The 12334-nt window shown below is 48.1% G+C and overlaps 1 protein-coding gene across 3 annotated transcripts in view; it reads right to left on the reverse strand.

Annotated features, from left to right (window-relative positions):
- LOC109885611 (protocadherin Fat 2-like) overlaps positions 1-12334 on the reverse strand; it is an 80336-nt gene that overhangs the window by 22056 nt on the left and 45946 nt on the right. The gene's annotated exons all lie outside the window — the stretch shown is intronic.

A 12334-nucleotide genomic window follows, 5' to 3' on the forward strand; every position in this document is an offset into this window, starting at 1 on the left:
CGACAGGAAATGAACGTTACTGTGTGAATAACATTTTCATGTTAGGATTATTTCAGGAGTTCATAAAGAGCTATGACATACTGTATGTTTCATTGTTACTGATAAGTGCTATGGAGTTACTGTTACAAAGACACTGTGTTATTCTGTTTTGTCGGGACGTCGGTCCGTTCAAAGAGGAGCGACGCAGATGTGGCCTCCTACTATTTAAATAGAAGTTGATTAGAATCTGGATGTGTTGTTCCTGTCTATTGTTTTTACTGGCAAAGTGCTACGAAATGTTACTTCAGGTTGGTGGTGACTTCCTGCTTGAATTTGGTTAAAAGGCAAATGAATTTGCTCATATTTTCAGAACTTGTTAGCAAGCGCCTGTGTGTATCAGACGATATCTTATTTAGTTGAGGGTCATTTACTCTGAGTTATCCTGTAATGTGTCATGTAATATCTTATTTAGTTGAGGGACATTTACTCTGAGTTATCCTGTAATGTGTCATGTGTTTACACTGTAATTGTTTGAGTGTTAATTATTTCATAACACATTTTTATTTTACCTTTATTTTACTAGGCAAGTCAGTTAAGAACAAATTCTTATTTTCAATGACGGCCTAGGAACAGTGGGTTAACTGCCTGTTCAGGGGCAGAACGACAGATTTATACCTTGTCAGCTCAGGGGTTTGAACTTGCAAACCTTTCAGTTACTAGTCCAACGCTCTAACCACTAGGCTACACTGCCACCTCTACACTCTAACCACTAGGCTACACTGCCACCTCTACACTCTAACCACTAGGCTACCCTGCCACCTCTACACTCTAACCACTAGGCTACCCTGCCACCTCTACACTCTAACCACTAGGCTACCCTGCCACCTCTACACTCTAACCACTAGGCTACCCTGCCACCTCTACACTCTAACCACTAGGCTACCCTGCCACCTCTACACTCTAACCACTAGGCTACCCTGCCACCTCTACACTCTAACCACTAGGCTACCCTGCCACCTCTACACTCTAACCACTAGGCTACCCTGCCACCTCTACACTCTAACCACTAGGCTATCCTGCCACCTCTACACTCTAACCACTAGGCTACCCTGCCACCTCTACACTCTAACCACTAGGCTACCCTGCCACCTCTACACTCTAACCACTAGGCTACCCTGCCACCTCTACACTCTAACCACTAGGCTACCCTGCCACCTCTACACTCTAACCACTAGGCTACCCTGCCACCTCTACATTCTAACCACTAGGCTACACTGCCACCTCTACACTCTAACCACTAGGCTACCCTGCCACCTCTACACTCTAACCACTAGGCTATCCTGCCACCTCTACACTCTAACCACTAGGCTACCCTGCCACCTCTACACTCTAACCACTAGGCTACCCTGCCACCTCTACACTCTAACCACTAGGCTACCCTGCCACCTCTACACTCTAACCACTAGGCTACCCTGCCACCTCTACACTCTAACCACTAGGCTACCCTGCCACCTCTACACTCTAACCACTAGGCTACCCTGCCACCTCTACACTCTAACCACTAGGCTACCCTGCCACCTCTACACTCTAACCACTAGGCTACCCTGCCACCTCTACACTCTAACCACTAGGCTACCCTGCCACCTCTACACTCTAACCACTAGGCTACACTGCCACCTCTACACTCTAACCACTAGGCTACCCTGCCACCTCTACACTCTAACCACTAGGCTACCCTGCCACCTCTACACTCTAACCACTAGGCTACCCTGCCACCTCTACACTCTAACCACTAGGCTACCCTGCCACCTCTACACTCTAACCACTAGGCTACCCTGCCACCTCTACACTCTAACCACTAGGCTACCCTGCCACCTCTACACTCTAACCACTAGGCTACCCTGCCACCTCTACACTCTAACCACTAGGCTACACTGCCACCTCTACACTCTAACCACTAGGCTACACTGCCACCTCTACACTCTAACCACTAGGCTACCCTGCCACCTCTACACTCTAACCACTAGGCTACCCTGCCACCTCTACACTCTAACCACTAGGCTACACTGCCACCTCTACACTCTAACCACTAGGCTACCCTGCCACCTCTACACTCTAACCACTAGGCTACCCTGCCACCTCTACACTCTAACCACTAGGCTACACTGCCACCTCTACACTCTAACCACTAGGCTACCCTGCCACCTCTACACTCTAACCACTAGGCTACCCTGCCACCTCTACACTCTAACCACTAGGCTACCCTACCACCTCTACACTCTAACCACTAGGCTACCCTGCCACCTCTATACTCTAACCACTAGGCTACCTGCCACCTCTACACTCTAACCACTAGGCTACCCTGCCACCTCTACACTCTAACCACTAGGCTACCCTGCCACCTCTACACTCTAACCACTAGGCTACCCTGCCACCTCTACTCTCTAACCACTAGGCTACCCTGCCACCTCTACACTCTAACCACTAGGCTACACTGCCACCTCTACACTCTAACCACTAGGCTACCTGCCACCTCTACAATCTAACCACTAGGCTACCCTGCCTCCTCTACACTCTAACCACTAGGCTACCCTGCCACCTCTACACTCTAACCACTAGGCTACACTGCCACCTCTACACTCTAACCACTAGGCTACCCTGCCACCCTTCCTCTTAGTTGAATTGAGTAAATGTATTCCTTGTTTTACAGAGTAATTCTTTGATTGCCCATTGTGCTCATCATTTAGTTTAGTGTATATTGATAGTGATGGTGTGTATTAGTATGTATATTGATAGTCGTTATTCACACTGTACACACAGCATGTGCTTGGGTTCCAACTTGAAATCTCTGATCTGCTTGCCTCAATAAATGATAACGCTAGTACATTGGGTCGCCAGGGTTCTATCTCAAATCAAATAACATTTGATTTGTCACCGTGTGCTGAATACAACAGGTGTAGACTTTTACCGTGAAATGCTTAGTTACGAGCGTTTTAACCAGCAACACAGAGTTTTTTTTTTTAAGTAAGAAAAAACAAGTCTCTTAATTAATAATTGCATAACCGTACAAGAAAGGCACATGTTCAATATAGTCACACTACTAAGAAAGGCTTTGAATAGAACCACAGGGCCTGTTGAGTTTAGTCACATAATAATGGAGTCAGATTGATGAAAATAGTTGATTATATTCAACATCATTTCTACATAATGGTACATTTTCACCAAATACAGGTTCAAATACTATTTGAAATCTGAAATAGGTTGAACTTTGCTCTAGTCTGCCTGGAGTACCAGATGTGCGGGTTTCCAGTTGAATCCATTAAGCCAGGTAAACTCAATCAATCCCAGATGAAGGATTTTAAAGGATTTTGAACCCTGGTCTGAAAGTGGATGGACACACAGAGTGGAGGTAGATGGTGTGTATAGTCAGCCTCCACAGACACACAGAGTGGAGGTAGATGGTGTGTATAGTCAGCCTCCACAGACACACAGAGTGGAGGTAGATGGTGTGTATAGTCAGCCTCCACAGACACACAGAGTGGAGGTAGATGGTGTGTATAGTCAGCCTCCACAGACACACAGAGTGGATGTAGATGGTGTGTATAGTCAGCCTCCACAGACACACAGAGTGGAGGTAGATGGTGTGTATAGTCAGCCTCCATAGACACAGAGTGGAGGTAGATGGTGTGTATAGTCAGCCTCTGTAGACACACAGAGTGGAGGTAGATGGTGTGTATAGTCAGTCTCTGTAGACACACAGAGTGGAGGTAGATGGTGTGTATAGTCAGCCTCCACAGACACACAGAGTGGAGGTAGATGGTGTGTATAGTCAGTCTCTGTAGACACACATAGTGGAGGTAGATGGTGTGTATAGTCAGCCTCTGTAGACACACAGAGTGGAGGTAGATGGTGTGTATAGTCAGCCTCCACAGACACACAGAGTGGAGGTAGATGGTGTGTATAGTCAGCCTCCGCAGGAACACAGAGTGGAGGTAGATGGTGTGTATAGTCAGCCTCCACAGACACACAGAGTGGAGGTAGATGGTGTGTATAGTCAGCCTCCACAGACACAGAGTGGAGGTAGATGGTGTGTATAGTCAGCCTCCACAGACACACAGAGTGGAGGTAGATGGTGTGTATAGTCAGCCTCCACAGACACAGAGTGGAGGTAGATGGTGTGTATAGTCAGCCTCTGTAGACATACAGAGTGGAGGTAGATGGTGTGTATAGTCAGTCTCTGTAGACACACAGAGTGGAGGTAGATGGTGTGTATAGTCAGCCTCCACAGACACACAGAGTGGAGGTAGATGGTGTGTATAGTCAGTCTCTGTAGACACACAGAGTGGAGGTAGATGGTGTGTATAGTCAGCCTCTGTAGACACACAGAGTGGAGGTAGATGGTGTGTATAGTCAGCCTCTGTAGACACACAGAGTGGAGGTAGATGGTGTGTATAGTCAGCCTCCACAGAAACACAGAGTGGAGGTAGATGGTGTGTATAGTCAGCCTCCACAGACACACAGAGTGGAGGTAGATGGTGTGTATAGTCAGCCTCCACAGACACACAGAGTGGAGGTAGATGGTGTGTATAGTCAGTCTCCGTAGACACACAGAGTGGAGGTAGATGGTGTGTATAGTCAGTCTCCGTAGACACACAGAGTGGAGGTAGATGGTGTGTATAGTCATGCTCTGCAGACACACAGAGTGGAGGTAGATGGTGTGTATAGTCAGCCTCTGTAGACACACAGAGTGGAGGTAGATGGTGTGTATAGTCAGCCTCCACAGACACACAGAGTGGAGGTAGATGGTGAGTATAGTCAGCCTCCACAGACACACAGAGTGGAGGTAGATGGTGTATATAGTCAGCCTCCACAGACACACAGAGTGGAGGTAGATGGTGTGTATAGTCAGCCTCCGCAGGAACACAGAGTGGAGGTAGATGGTGTGTATAGTCAGCCTCCACAGACACACAGAGTGGAGGTAGATGGTGTGTATAGTCAGCCTCCACAGACACAGAGTGGCGGTAGATGGTGTGTATAGTCAGCCTCCACAGACACACAGAGTGGAGGTAGATGGTGTGTATAGTCAGTCTCCGTAGACACACAGAGTGGAGGTAGATGGTGTGTATAGTCAGTCTCCGTAGACACACAGAGTGGAGGTAGATGGTGTGTATAGTCATGCTCTGCAGACACACAGAGTGGAGGTAGATGGTGTGTATAGTCAGCCTCTGTAGACACACAGAGTGGAGGTAGATGGTGTGTATAGTCAGCCTCCACAGACACACAGAGTGGAGGTAGATGGTGAGTATAGTCAGCCTCCACAGACACACAGAGTGGAGGTAGATGGTGTGTATAGTCAGCCTCCACAGACACACAGAGTGGAGGTAGATGGTGTGTATAGTCAGCCTCCACAGACACAGAGTGGAGGTAGATGGTGTGTATAGTCAGCCTCTGTAGACACACAGAGTGGAGGTAGATGGTGTGTATAGTCAGTCTCTGTAGACACACAGAGTGGAGGTAGATGGTGTGTATAGTCAGCCTCCACAGACACACAGAGTGGAGGTAGATGGTGTGTATAGTCAGTCTCTGTAGACACACAGAGTGGAGGTAGATGGTGTGTATAGTCAGCCTCTGTAGACACACAGAGTGGAGGTAGATGGTGTGTATAGTCAGCCTCTGTAGACACACAGAGTGGAGGTAGATGGTGTGTATAGTCAGCCTCCACAGAAACACAGAGTGGAGGTAGATGGTGTGTATAGTCAGCCTCCACAGACACACAGAGTGGAGGTAGAGGGTGTGTATAGTCAGCCTCCACAGGCACACAGAGTGGAGGTAGATGGTGTGTATAGTCAGTCTCCGTAGACACACAGAGTGGAGGTAGATGGTGTGTAAAGTCATGCTCTGCAGACACACAGAGTGGAGGTAGATGGTGTGTATAGTCAGCCTCTGTAGACACACAGAGTGGAGGTAGATGGTGTGTATAGTCAGCCTCCACAGACACACAGAGTGGAGGTAGATGGTGAGTATAGTCAGCCTCCACAGACACACAGAGTGGAGGTAGATGGTGTGTATAGTCAGCCTCCACAGACACACAGAGTGGAGGTAGATGGTGTGTATAGTCAGCCTCCGCAGGAACACAGAGTGGAGGTAGATGGTGTGTATAGTCAGCCTCCACAGACCCACAGAGTGGAGGTAGATGGTGTGTATAGTCAGCCTCTGTAGATACACAGAGTGGAGGTAGATGGTGTGTATAGTCAGCCTCCACAGACACACAGAGTGGAGGTAGATGGTGTGTATAGTCAGTCTCTGCAGAAACACAGAGTGGAGGTAGATGGTATGTATAGTCAGTCTCTGCAGACACACAGAGTGGAGGTAGATGGTGTGTATAGTCAGTCTCTGCAGACACACAGAGTGGAGGTAGATGGTGTGTATAGTCAGTCTCTGCAGAAACACAGTGTGGAGGTAGATGGTGTGTATAGTCAGTCTTTGCAGACACACAGAGTGGAGGTAGATGGTGTGTATAGTCAGTCTCTGCAGACACACAGAGTGGAGGTAGATGGTGTGTATAGTCAGCCTCCACAGACACACAGAGTGGAGGTAGATGGTGTGTATAGTCAGTCTCTGCAGAAACACAGAGTGGAGGTAGATGGTGTGTATAGTCAGCCTCCACAGACACACAGAGTGGAGGTAGATGGTGTGTATAGTCAGTCTCTGTAGACACACAGAGTGGAGGTAGATGGTGTGTATAGTCAGCCTCTGTAGACACACAGAGTGGAGGTAGATGGTGTGTATAGTCAGCCTCTGTAGACACACAGAGTGGAGGTAGATGGTGTGTATAGTCAGCCTCCACAGACACAGAGTGGAGGTAGATGGTGTGTATAGTCAGCCTCTGTAGACACACAGAGTGGAGGTAGATGGTGTGTATAGTCAGTCTCTGTAGACACACAGAGTGGAGGTAGATGGTGTGTATAGTCAGCCTCCACAGACACACAGAGTGGAGGTAGATGGTGTGTATAGTCAGCCTCCACAGACACACAGAGTGGAGGTAGATGGTGTGTATAGTCAGCCTCCACAGACACACAGAGTGGAGGTAGATGGTGTGTATAGTCAGTCTCCGTAGACACACAGAGTGGAGGTAGATGGTGTGTATAGTCAGTCTCCGTAGACACACAGAGTGGAGGTAGATGGTGTGTATAGTCATGCTCTGCAGACACACAGAGTGGAGGTAGATGGTGTGTATAGTCAGCCTCTGTAGACACACAGAGTGGAGGTAGATGGTGTGTATAGTCAGCCTCCACAGACACACAGAGTGGAGGTAGATGGTGAGTATAGTCAGCCTCCACAGACACACAGAGTGGAGGTAGATGGTGTATATAGTCAGCCTCCACAGACACACAGAGTGGAGGTAGATGGTGTGTATAGTCAGCCTCCGCAGGAACACAGAGTGGAGGTAGATGGTGTGTATAGTCAGCCTCCACAGACACACAGAGTGGAGGTAGATGGTGTGTATAGTCAGCCTCCACAGACACAGAGTGGCGGTAGATGGTGTGTATAGTCAGCCTCCACAGACACACAGAGTGGAGGTAGATGGTGTGTATAGTCAGTCTCCGTAGACACACAGAGTGGAGGTAGATGGTGTGTATAGTCAGTCTCCGTAGACACACAGAGTGGAGGTAGATGGTGTGTATAGTCATGCTCTGCAGACACACAGAGTGGAGGTAGATGGTGTGTATAGTCAGCCTCTGTAGACACACAGAGTGGAGGTAGATGGTGTGTATAGTCAGCCTCCACAGACACACAGAGTGGAGGTAGATGGTGAGTATAGTCAGCCTCCACAGACACACAGAGTGGAGGTAGATGGTGTGTATAGTCAGCCTCCACAGACACACAGAGTGGAGGTAGATGGTGTGTATAGTCAGCCTCCACAGACACAGAGTGGAGGTAGATGGTGTGTATAGTCAGCCTCTGTAGACACACAGAGTGGAGGTAGATGGTGTGTATAGTCAGTCTCTGTAGACACACAGAGTGGAGGTAGATGGTGTGTATAGTCAGCCTCCACAGACACACAGAGTGGAGGTAGATGGTGTGTATAGTCAGTCTCTGTAGACACACAGAGTGGAGGTAGATGGTGTGTATAGTCAGCCTCTGTAGACACACAGAGTGGAGGTAGATGGTGTGTATAGTCAGCCTCTGTAGACACACAGAGTGGAGGTAGATGGTGTGTATAGTCAGCCTCCACAGAAACACAGAGTGGAGGTAGATGGTGTGTATAGTCAGCCTCCACAGACACACAGAGTGGAGGTAGAGGGTGTGTATAGTCAGCCTCCACAGGCACACAGAGTGGAGGTAGATGGTGTGTATAGTCAGTCTCCGTAGACACACAGAGTGGAGGTAGATGGTGTGTAAAGTCATGCTCTGCAGACACACAGAGTGGAGGTAGATGGTGTGTATAGTCAGCCTCTGTAGACACACAGAGTGGAGGTAGATGGTGTGTATAGTCAGCCTCCACAGACACACAGAGTGGAGGTAGATGGTGAGTATAGTCAGCCTCCACAGACACACAGAGTGGAGGTAGATGGTGTGTATAGTCAGCCTCCACAGACACACAGAGTGGAGGTAGATGGTGTGTATAGTCAGCCTCCGCAGGAACACAGAGTGGAGGTAGATGGTGTGTATAGTCAGCCTCCACAGACCCACAGAGTGGAGGTAGATGGTGTGTATAGTCAGCCTCCACAGACCCACAGAGTGGAGGTAGATGGTGTGTATAGTCAGCCTCTGTAGATACACAGAGTGGAGGTAGATGGTGTGTATAGTCAGCCTCCACAGACACACAGAGTGGAGGTAGATGGTGTGTATAGTCAGTCTCTGCAGAAACACAGAGTGGAGGTAGATGGTATGTATAGTCAGTCTCTGCAGACACACAGAGTGGAGGTAGATGGTGTGTATAGTCAGTCTCTGCAGACACACAGAGTGGAGGTAGATGGTGTGTATAGTCAGTCTCTGCAGAAACACAGTGTGGAGGTAGATGGTGTGTATAGTCAGTCTTTGCAGACACACAGAGTGGAGGTAGATGGTGTGTATAGTCAGTCTCTGCAGACACACAGAGTGGAGGTAGATGGTGTGTATAGTCAGCCTCCACAGACACACAGAGTGGAGGTAGATGGTGTGTATAGTCAGTCTCTGCAGAAACACAGAGTGGAGGTAGATGGTGTGTATAGTCAGCCTCCACAGACACACAGAGTGGAGGTAGATGGTGTGTATAGTCAGCCTCTGTAGACACACAGAGTGGAGGTAGATGGTGTGTATAGTCAGCCTCTGTAGACACACAGAGTGGAGGTAGATGGTGTGTATAGTCAGCCTCTGTAGACACACAGAGTGGAGGTAGATGGTGTGTATAGTCAGCCTCTGTAGACACACAGAGTGGAGGTAGATGGTGTGTATAGTCAGTCTCTGCAGAAACACAGAGTGGAGGTAGATGGTGTGTATAGTCAGCCTCCACAGACACACAGAGTGGAGGTAGATGGTGTGTATAGTCAGCCTCTGTAGACACACAGAGTGGAGGTAGATGGTGTGTATAGTCAGCCTCCACAGACACACAGAGTGGAGGTAGATGGTGAGTATAGTCAGCCTCCACAGACACACAGAGTGGAGGTAGATGGTGTGTATAGTCAGCCTCCACAGACACACAGAGTGGAGGTAGATGGTGTGTATAGTCAGCCTCCGCAGGAACACAGAGTGGAGGTAGATGGTGTGTATAGTCAGCCTCCACAGACCCACAGAGTGGAGGTAGATGGTGTGTATAGTCAGCCTCCACAGACCCACAGAGTGGAGGTAGATGGTGTGTATAGTCAGCCTCTGTAGATACACAGAGTGGAGGTAGATGGTGTGTATAGTCAGCCTCCACAGACACACAGAGTGGAGGTAGATGGTGTGTATAGTCAGTCTCTGCAGAAACACAGAGTGGAGGTAGATGGTATGTATAGTCAGTCTCTGCAGACACACAGAGTGGAGGTAGATGGTGTGTATAGTCAGTCTCTGCAGACACACAGAGTGGAGGTAGATGGTGTGTATAGTCAGTCTCTGCAGAAACACAGTGTGGAGGTAGATGGTGTGTATAGTCAGTCTTTGCAGACACACAGAGTGGAGGTAGATGGTGTGTATAGTCAGTCTCTGCAGACACACAGAGTGGAGGTAGATGGTGTGTATAGTCAGCCTCCACAGACACACAGAGTGGAGGTAGATGGTGTGTATAGTCAGTCTCTGCAGAAACACAGAGTGGAGGTAGATGGTGTGTATAGTCAGCCTCCACAGACACACAGAGTGGAGGTAGATGGTGTGTATAGTCAGCCTCTGTAGACACACAGAGTGGAGGTAGATGGTGTGTATAGTCAGCCTCTGTAGACACACAGAGTGGAGGTAGATGGTGTGTATAGTCAGCCTCTGTAGACACACAGAGTGGAGGTAGATGGTGTGTATAGTCAGCCTCTGTAGACACACAGAGTGGAGGTAGATGGTGTGTATAGTCAGTCTCTGCAGAAACACAGAGTGGAGGTAGATGGTGTGTATAGTCAGCCTCCACAGACACACAGAGTGGAGGTAGATGGTGTGTATAGTCAGCCTCTGTAGACACACAGAGTGGAGGTAGATGGTGTGTATAGTCAGCCTCTGTAGACACACAGAGTGGAGGTAGATGGTGTGTATAGTCAGCCGGAGAGGAAAAGCATAGAGCTGATGTCATACTGTAGCTGAATTAAACACGTGTTGACGAGAGTCCACAAAGTAAAGTCACACCCCCTCAGTTTGAGGCGGCTGGAAAACAGCAACAGCAACGGGTGTGGCTGAAATAGCCAAATGGGTTTTATACACCTGTCAGTAACAGGTGTGCCTGACAACCATCCTCCAACCACTTATCCTCTCTTAAATGCAATCCCACCGAGAGGCAACAATGACATACAAGTAACGTTGCTACGTTACTAATAAGAAAGTGTGTGGTGGAAGTCAATGAGTAGCTGTAGGACAGCTGTAGGACAGCAGGTCTAATTTACAAACGAATGATCAATACTGTCTCTGCACTTTCCACACCGGATGCTAACTGATAGCCTAGCCCATTGTCTATTCCTGGTCGGTGAAACTCTCTTTAGTTTCAACGGTTGTGAAAGCCTATGTGGCTAATGATGCTAACTGATAGCCTAGCCCAGTGTCTATTCCTGGTCGGTGAAACTCTCTTTAGTTTCAACGGTTGTGAAAGCCTATGTGGCCAATGATGCTAACTGATAGCCTAGCCCATTGTCTATTCCTGGTCGGTGAAACGCTCTTTAGTTTCAACAGTTGTGAAAGCCTATGTGGCTAATGATGCTAACTGATAGCCTAGCCCATTGTCTATTCCTGGTCGGTGAAATTCTCTTTAGTTTCAACGGTTGTGAAAGCCTATGTGGCTAATGATGCTAACTGATAGCCTAGCCCATTGTCTATTCCAGGTCGGTGAAACTCTCTTTAGTTTCAACGGTTGTGAAAGCCTATGTGGCTAATGATGCTAACTGATAGCCTAGCCCAGTGTCTATTCCTGGTCGGTGAAACTCTCTTTAGATTCAACGGTTGTGAAAGCCTATGTGGCTAATGTAGCCCACGCACATTTTCTCTTAATAAGACCATCTAATCCTCAAAAGTCTTGTGAATGTACTGTTGTATTTGCCTGTGTTGAGTACAGAAGTTCATTTATATTGACCTGTGGAGACTCAACCTCAATAACGGTGGTGTATCCCGTTATACCTTCCCTCTATAGCGTATCTCTTAACTACCTCATTATCTCGTAAAACATTTTAAATCATTATTCGTAGTACTGAGTTTATTGGGTTCTTGAGGTCTTGAAGTTAATTCAAGGGTCTCTCTCTCTCTATATCCAACCCTTAATGGTGCCCCTGGCATAAACAAATTCATCAAATATAATGAATCAGATCAATTCATTATTTCAGTAATTAATCAATAGATGGCACACGCCTGATTGGTTCTTCAGCTATCAACCATTCCACTCCTGCCTGCCTGGTGTGTAGAAGCAGCCGGGATGGTCGGCTGTTAGGATGCTGATCGTGTAGAGGGAGAGAGAGGGAGACTGTGTGTAAGCGTGCGTGCGTGCGTGTGTGTGCGTGCGTGTGCCTGTGTGTGTCTATATATATATGTGTGTGTGTGTGTGTGTGTGCGTGCGTGTGCCTGTGTGTGTCTATATATATATGTGTGTGTGTGTGTGCGTGCGTGCGTGTGTGTGTGTGTGTGCGTGTGTGTGCGTGCGTGCGTGTGCCTGTGTGTGTCTATATATATATATGTGTGTGTGTGTGTGTGTGCGTGCGCGTGCGTGTGTGTG

The sequence above is a fragment of the Oncorhynchus kisutch genome, linkage group LG15 (assembly GCF_002021735.2).
Source record: "Oncorhynchus kisutch isolate 150728-3 linkage group LG15, Okis_V2, whole genome shotgun sequence".
Lineage (NCBI taxonomy): Eukaryota > Metazoa > Chordata > Actinopteri > Salmoniformes > Salmonidae > Oncorhynchus > Oncorhynchus kisutch.